Source organism: Arachis ipaensis, chromosome B06 (genome assembly GCF_000816755.2).
Source record: "Arachis ipaensis cultivar K30076 chromosome B06, Araip1.1, whole genome shotgun sequence".
Taxonomy (NCBI): Eukaryota; Viridiplantae; Streptophyta; class Magnoliopsida; order Fabales; family Fabaceae; genus Arachis; species Arachis ipaensis.
Window position 1 is genome coordinate 115,797,217 of NC_029790.2, and position 9,128 is coordinate 115,806,344.

Genomic DNA, 9,128 nt, shown 5'->3' on the forward strand with positions numbered 1-9,128 from the left:
GTTTTTGGCAACTTATTGAAAAAAAAAAAAAAATCAAAGCTATGGTCGTGGTCTAGGAACCTTATCTTTGGACGTCTCTAATCTCTCTATTCATTTGATTGTTCAGAGTGACCTTAGACATTGCTCATCATTTATGGGCTGGGCTCAAATCTCTATCCCATTTGACAACAATTAAGTGTGTGTTTGGATTACGGTTTGCAAACGAAATTTTGCATAGAATTGATTTTGCAAACTTGATTTTGATGAAAAGTAAGTTTGTGTTAACGTGATTTATGTCTGGCAATCTTTATGTCAAAATGGATTATAGTAAAATAAATGTTGTTTGGATTATACTATTCAAAATCACTTTTAGATGAAAAATTACAAAAAATACAATTAAAAACATAAAAATCAAAATATGAAAGAAAAAACTAAAAATAATAAAAAAAATTAAAATCTTTACCTTGGCAGTGATGAAAATAAATCTGAAAAAAATTTGGAAAAAAAATTTGTAACCAAGAACATAAAGAGAGTGTGAAATTATGTGGTTATGTGCATCCTTTTTATAGAAGAAATGAAGGGTACAGTTGGTAGATATGGAATAAATTTCTTATCTATTTCCTCCAACGATAATTAACTTTTCCAACGTGAACGCAGAAAATTGAATTTTTAGCTTCACGTGAACGTACGTTCAGAGGTAAAAGCACTTCTGGGTTAGGGGTTCCAAAAGGTTGCCAAACATGACAATGAGACGTTCAAAACGTTTAAACGGACTTTTCTATTTTCCAACGTGAACCCCAAACACACCCTAAGGCTTTCATGTGTACAAGTCCTGAACATGTCGGTGAGGTCAATTTTTGAATACTAATTGTAGTTGCAGCCGAGGCTTGGTGCTAGCGGCAGGATCTTGGGTTCCTATCTCAATTCGTAGAAAACTATAAATCTGTAGTATTTATTTTTATATACCATAGAAATCAGGGAATTAGGTCTAGTCAGAAGTCTCCATCCTTGCTTAGCTAACATAGCAAGGTTGAAGGCTTTTAGATCCTTAAAGTTCAATCCCCTTATTCTTTCGGCCTACAAGTAATTCTCCAACTTATCCACTGCATCTTCCTTTTGCCTCCCTTTTGTCCCCACCTGAATTGCAAAATTGCCCTCTGAATTTCTTCGAGTAGTGTTTACAACTTAAAACAGTTTAAGATATAAAGTGGTACTGTAAGAACCGTAACTAATCAACCGGTTAATTAAGTGATTAATAGCCCAAATTAGATTCTAAAAAGTTAGAGAGAAAATTTGAGGATTTAAAGGTGATTTTTGGACTCAGTGGATTTTTCTGAGTAAGAAAATGTGCTTTCTGCGAAAAACCGCAAAAAACTACGAAGCGGCAGTTGAACCGGTCGAGCCGGTTCAAGTCTGCCCGATACCGCATGAGAAAAAGTAAAAACCGGAAAAAACCTTAGAAAAATGTTAGAAATGGAAAATCGGACGTTAATTTTAAAGGTTTGGCCCGAAGTTGGACCAAACGGGCTAAAAACGCTAACCGGTTGGACCGAACCCAAGTTGGGTCCAAGCCCAACATATATAAGGGTTCATAAGTGAACCCACCAGCCACTAAACACAACAACACACAGCAGAAAATAGAAAGGGGAGAAGGGGAAGGAGAGGCACTATTCACCATCTTCTTCCAAAGCTCATATCTTGAGCTAGAGAGCTCCGATCGCCGCACCGTTTACGGCTACGCGTTCCTCGTGAAGAGCTCTACAAAACCCATATAAGAAACTGGAGAGGTAACCACGAAATTCTTTCCATTCTTCTCTCTAAAATTTCGGTTCTTAGGGTTTGTGATTAAGTGAGTTTTTGTAATTTTGGATGTTTAGGTTTGCTCTAAGCCTTGCTTAGCCTTGGGTTTTGACATCCAAATCTGTTAGAAGAGGTAAGAGTCATTAAACCCTTGTGAATTTATGTATAATTGGAACCCTAGGTTGATTTGAGGTGATTTGTATGCATATAGTTTGATTATTGTGGCTTTGGGAGTTTTTGGAACTTAATTGTGCTTATTGGAGTGGACTTGGATTGTGTTGGAAAGCATAGCTTGTGCTCGTTTGGGTTTTGGTGCATAAAGAGAATTAACCAAGGTATGGTTTCGGTTTCCTCTATATAGTATGTAATATTCATGGACACTTAGGCTAGTGACTCATAGGATAGGTTTGAATTATAATGGTTGATGAGTTGTTTGAAGTATTAATGTATGATGATTTATGATGGTGTGATTATTATTAAGGTGAATGTATGATGATTGATAATGTTAAGATATATGTGAAATTAATGTTAATGATATGATTATGTGGTTTGAAGAGTTGAATGGGGATTAATTGTGGTATTGCATGATTGGTATTGATGGTTGGAGAATGGTGAAATGTGATGAAAAGAAGTGGAAAGTGATGAATTTTTGAACCAAGAGGGTAGTTGTGTTGTAAATGGGAGGTTGATGTTGTTTTGGTTGGAGGTGGTTTGAGAATTGTGAAATTTGGTAAATTGTGGTTTTTGGTAAAATGGGATTTTTTTGTGAACTTTGCTCGATCGTAACTTTTGCCTCAGTTTTCAAAAATGATTGGAATTTATTTAGAATGAAAGATCTTTGAAAACCCTTTAAATCGATATAAAATTTGTGAAATTTGGAATTTTGTAGAGGAAGTTATGATCATTCAAAGTTGGTGTTAAAAATCTGAAATTCTGTAAAGTTGCAGAATTTCATGATTTCTGATATGTGCGGGCGCACACCCTACAAAAATTTTGACCTGTGCGCACGCACAGGTAGGGAAGTGCATTCTATTTGCAGCGCTAGCACAACTTGTGCGCGCACATATCTAAGGAAAAATTTCAACCTATGCGGACGCACACGTTGGGAAGGCCAGTCTGTTGGGGGTGCTGGCACAGGTTGTGCTAGTGAATAGATTCTGTAAGTTTTGCCACCTGTGCGTATGCACACTCCTGTGCATACGCACCCATCTTAAAAATCTCCTGGGCGTGCGCACGCACACACCCCTGTGCGGCCGCACACGTCATGTTTCTTAAATTTTTCTTGTTTTTCAACTATTCTACATTTCCAACAAGGTTGTAAGCTTCTATAACACCATTTAAGACTTTTGGGCCTAGTTTTGAGTATTAGAACATGTGATATAACTTAGGGATTCTAGTACATGATTTTATGACAAATTAGAAAACGGAGGCCTAGGTTTCTGGCGTGCTGAGAATGGTTTGACGTAAGGTGAAGGATGATTGATATATGAGATGAGGAATGATGAACTGTTGATATTTGGAAACTGAGTTATGAATGGGCAGTGGTTGATATGAGTGCAGACTCTGAATGAGATGATAGATCCATGTATATTGAAAATATTTTCTGAAAACCACTAAAATATTGTTTTTATTAAGATTATGAGACGCTATGCGCCCGGCAGGGACGGCGGTTGGATCCTGCCTGTCGAGGTAGCAGCGGCGGCGTAAGGGCGGTGGTTCGTCCCACTAGCGTTGAGATGTGAGGTCTGTGGCAAGAGTATCCCACTCGCATCCCTTCGGATCAATAGAACGTGCAGGCGCCGGTACCTGGACAGTGATCCTGACACTATATCTCGGGGGTTCCCATATGAGAAAATCCGAAGGGCGACGTCTCCATGGAGATGTGTCGGGTTGGCAGTTGAACCGACAATGTGATATCACAGCCAGTAGGGCAGGCATTCATCATATGCATTTTCTATCTGCTTGTTTGCTTTGCCGACTTGTAATTGTATGCCTAATTGAATAACATGCCTATTTGCTTACTTGATCTACTTGCCTTATATGCTTTTATTTTTGAATTACTTGCATTGTTATTAATTGTGCTTTCTACTAGGATTGATGAGGTTCGGAAGGCGGTGGCGATGGGATCGCATGGAGGATAGGTTGGTGAAGGCTGTGGGACAGCGGTGTTTGGTTAGAATAGAAATCCCTTAAGATAGATTACCCGGTTTAATTATGATAAGGTTTATATTATGCTTATATTGTTGTAGAATGCTTTAAGTTTGAATCTTGTGATGGATATGGAGTTTAGGATTGCCTTTGGCGTCCCGGGGTCTTATATCCTACATCACTAGGCACTGTTACCATACTGAGAACCTCCGGTTCTCATACCATATCTTTGTTGTGTTTTTCAGATGCAGGTCGCAACCCACCTCGGTGAGTTACTTTGGATGGTGACAGAAGCGGAGGATCTTGGATTCTTTTGGAGTCTTTTGTTTTATCTTGTTTATACATCTCTCTTTTTGTATTTTGTTTTAGCCTAGAGGCTTGTTTTATGAGAGAAAAACTTGTATAAGCTGTTTTTAAACTGTCAGGTTTCTATATGGTTCTAAATACTTGTATATGGCTAGCCGGCTTAAACTCCGCAAGTCGTGGCTAGTTTCCTATGATATTATATACTTATCTTTTGATATATCTTATCTGTTTCTTGTGCCTCAAGCTAGTAGCTTCGTTAGTACGTTTTGCGCTTTTCAAATCCAAAATTTGAGATATATCTTTTATCGGGCTTCTAGATTATATTATTCTTTCTATATATTATACGTACGAGCTTTAGAACTGTCGTAATCTCTGGTTAACCTTTGCTTTACGACGTGAGGTAAAGCTTAGGTTAATTAGGGTGTTACAGGTACAATAGTTGCAACGACTTTTATTAACACCTCCCTGCCACTTGATGAAAGTAAAGCCCTTTTTTCAGTGTTGAAGCTTTTGCGTAACCTTATCCTTTATTTAATTAAATGTTGCCTTTTAGACCTTTGGATGACTGACGAGAATCCTAAATATTTGTCTTGATTGCCAATATGAGGAACTTGGAGTATGTTAGCTAAAGAATCTCGCATATGCACTGGTGTATTTCTGCTAAAGAACACTGATGATTTATCCAAGTTGACCTTCTGACCACTAATCTCCTCATAACTTTGTAAAATCTGAATTAGTCCCCGACAATCTTCTTCCATAGCCTTATTAAACAGTATTGATTCATCTGCAAAAAATAAGTGATTGATTTTGGGACATCGGTGATTAAGTCTCAATTCAGAAGATTTCTGCCTTTGTTCTCCTCTGTGGAGCAGATGGAAAAATTCCTCCGCACAAAATAGAAAAAGGTAAGGAGAGAGGGAGTCGCCTTGCCGCATCCTTCTACATGGTTTAAAAGAACCATGAAATTGACCATCCACAGAAACAGAATAAAAAACTGTCGTCACACACTCTTTAATCCAGTCCACCCATTTATTACAAAAGCCTAATTTTTTTATTATAGACCATATAAAAGACCATTCCATCCTATCATATGCTTTACTAATATCGATCTTCAAAGCGAAATCATGACTCCCATATTACTAATTTGTTTGAAGTTTTTTAAGTATATATAAGTGGTGTTACAGTAAAGATAATTTACCTGTCCGTTATAATTCGATTATAACTTACTTATAATTCGAACAATAATTAAAAAAAGTAACGGTATAACTCGATCAAGATTTCTTATTTCAATGGCCCCTCTAAAATTGACCAGCAGCTATAATTTTATAACAATTATAAAAGGTCTCATGGCATAAGATATTTTATTGATTTAATCTTAACTTCTTGTAAAAAAATATCAAACACTTATTTAAATGTCAGAATGTCAGAGTATTTTTTGCAAGTATTTATATTTTGTGTGTTTTTTTCAATCGACGTATATCTTATCCATCCAAAAGAATTTCAGTTTATTATATTCTAAGGTGGACAAGTTGTATAAAAAGATTGACCAACTGAACAAGAATAATAACAAATTTCATCTCACATAAAGAATAAAATGAAATCTATGGTAAAAACATGAGGCACTAGAACAGGAAACCAAATAGTTGGTAGGCACACTTTAGTTAGTGTAGTACCTTGATATATTGTGAGGTGAATGAAGGCAGAACAATGGAGTACAATAGTTCTGTGAATAATCTAATTACAAGGGAATTTGTAATTGTATAAATGGAATATAGCAATTAATTGGAAATGGGCGAGTTGCAAACGAGTTCCACGAAAAGCTTCGTACTTGGAACAAGTGTATCAAATGGAATGAGAATAATGTGAAGAAAAATGATAACTTAAAGAGAGAAGAAAAATAATCCTTAATTGATTACTTATTATTTTCAACCTAGCACTTTTTCAGCTTTTCTTACCATTTTATGCTTGAGGTTTATGTGCCATCTTTTTCCCTTACCATATAACAAAATCAATGTTTGAAACACGGCTTTGTGGAAAAGATTTTTGTTGTTCTTTTTCATTCTTTTATTTTTTTTTATAATATATTTTGTTAGAAAATATTAAAATTAATTAATTTTCATTAGAAATATTTAGTATATCTGAATATTTATTATGAAATATTATGTTTTTATCATTTTGATTCTCTTCATTTCAGATAATCTGAATATATACAAATTTTTTTTCTATTGATCTTTTTTATCTATTCTACGTCTACCGCTGCTGGCAATACATACTCTACTCGTGGATATTCAACCCGACCTAACTCATTCGGGTAGGGTAGGCTACCCGACCTACTGTGGGTAAGGTAGAGATCGGTTCAGGTATGCTTGCGGATATGATCGGATAGGGTACAGGTTTAGGATCTACCCTACCCTATTTTACCCGCACCCCATATATAATAGAATTGAACCCACAACTTTTTTCATATAATGACTTACAATAAGTGAGCAACCACTAAACTAGTTAGTTAATTTAGTAATTTAGAGCATTTTTATATTTATAAAGTTAACATAAAATAAAATTAAAACAAAAATAAAAATCATATATCATTGATCATTCAAAAACCTTAATACCTAAGTAAAAGTGCCATTTTTTCTCAAATCAAACCCATTCGGCCATAAGCCATTCCTCCATCTCCGCAAGTCCCAACTCTCCTTCGGTCCTTCCTCCTTCCTCCTTCCTCCATCACCGCAACTCTTCTTCCTCCTCCGTGTTCTCCTCTCCTTGCTATGTTGTGCTTCGTGCCGTCCTCTCCTCACTACGTTGTGCTACGTCGCTGCTCTGTGCTCTCCTTAGTAATTTTTCAGCATGCTTGTTTATTCTGTATTTTTGGCGGTTTATTTTATAATATGTTCTCTAAGATTTATTGATTTTATCTCAATTAATGTTCATTATTTGTTTTACTGATTGATTGTATAGGCAACTAAATTTAGGTTTATTTTGTAATTTTTGTGCTTGTTCTAAATTTTAATGATTTTTCAGCATGCTTGAATTTTTAATGTTCATTATTTATTTTACTGCTTGTGTAGGCAATTAAATTTAGAATGGATAGTAGCAACATGGATGTAGTGGCTCAAGAACAACAAGAAGAAACTCTTGTTGAAGAAACTACTAATTTTATTTCGGATGAGTCTGCCTCGGTTGAAAATAGCAATAAATCTTCATTGAAAAGTATTTATTGGCAATATTTTAGTAGATATATAGAGGGAGAAGGGTGGAAGGCAAAATGCAACCATTGTAAGTCTGTTATTGGTGCCAATCCAAAGAATGAGATTACAAATTTGAAGAAACATGTGCTCCATTATTGTAAGAGAATAAAATTAGCAAACTCAAGACAATCAACAATTGCCGAATGTCTTCAAAGACATGGAAAGAATAATTCAGATGCTTTTCTATTTGATGCATCTCACACAAGAAAATTAATTGTCAAGTCCATTTGTATGTATGAGTATCCTTTGTCATATGTGGATCATGTTGTAATAAGGAAAATGTTTGCTTCAATGCAACCAACGTTTAAGATGCCAAGCCAAAACACAATTAAAAAGGATATCTTTGAAATGTGCGAAGTGGAGAAACTTAACATAAATAAGATGATGGATGCAAATGATAGTCGAGTAGCTATTACAACTGACATGTGAACTTCCAACCAGGAAAAAGGATATATGGTTGTTACAGCACACTACATTGATAGTTCATAGAATTTGCAAATGCGAGTATTGAGGTAATCCCCTTAAACTTTGCTTCTAATATATGATATGCTTTCTAATGCTTGATGTACTTTTTAACAATTTTTAACTTTACTTATGTTCCTGCTTCTCATTCAAGTGAAGTTCTCTCTAATGCATTGATGAAAATTTTGTTTGAGTGGAACTTAGATAGAAAATTATCGATTATTACATTGGATAATTGTTCTACGAATGATGTTATGATTGATGTGTTGTTGGAGCGTCTAGATTCAAATTATTTGTTGCTAGGGGTAAGTTATTGCATATGCGTTGCTGGGCTCATATTTTAAACCTACTTGTGAAGGATGGTTTAAATTTAGTTAAAGAAAGTGTAGAGAAAATTTATAGTAGTGTGGTGTATTGGACTTTAACCAGTAAGGCTGCGTTTGTTTACAGAGACAGGACACTGGGACAGAGACACTGAGACACAAAATCGTGTTTGGCAGAGGAGACATGGACAGAGACGATGTGTCCGAGACACTGAATTAGTGTATTTTGTGTCCATCCTGACAGGAAGGACACGGAGACACTAACAAGGGACACAACTTATTTTTTATTTTTTCTTTCATTATTCTTGTTAATTTTTCATAATTATATTTTTTATTGTTATATTTTTCATCTCAAATTTTTTGAATGAAAAAATGAGAATAAATTAAATTTTCATAATTTGTTCTAGTTTATCATCAAATAGAATACAAGAACACAAAATTTTGTGTCTCTGTCCATCAGTGTCTTGTCCTGTCCTGTTCTCAATGTCTTGTCCTGTCCTATTCTTAGAAACAAACGCAGTCTAAAAGACATGAAATCTTTGTGAGTTGGTGTAGTAAGTCAGGTGTTTCTTTTACAAAAAAATTATCTCTGAATTGTATGGCTAGATGAAATTTTACTTATGTGATATTAGAAACTGTATAGTTGTACAGATATATCTTTGCTCGACTAAAATAAAAAGACTCCAATTATAAAAGTGTGCCAAGTAATAAGGAATGCGAACTTGCAAAAAAATTTTGTGGTAAATTAAAAAATTTTTATGATGTGACCCAGTTGTTTTCTAAAACTTAAGTTCCAACTGCCAATATTTACTTTAATAAAGTATGTGATATACATGTTAGATTGGAAAAATGGGCTCTTTCT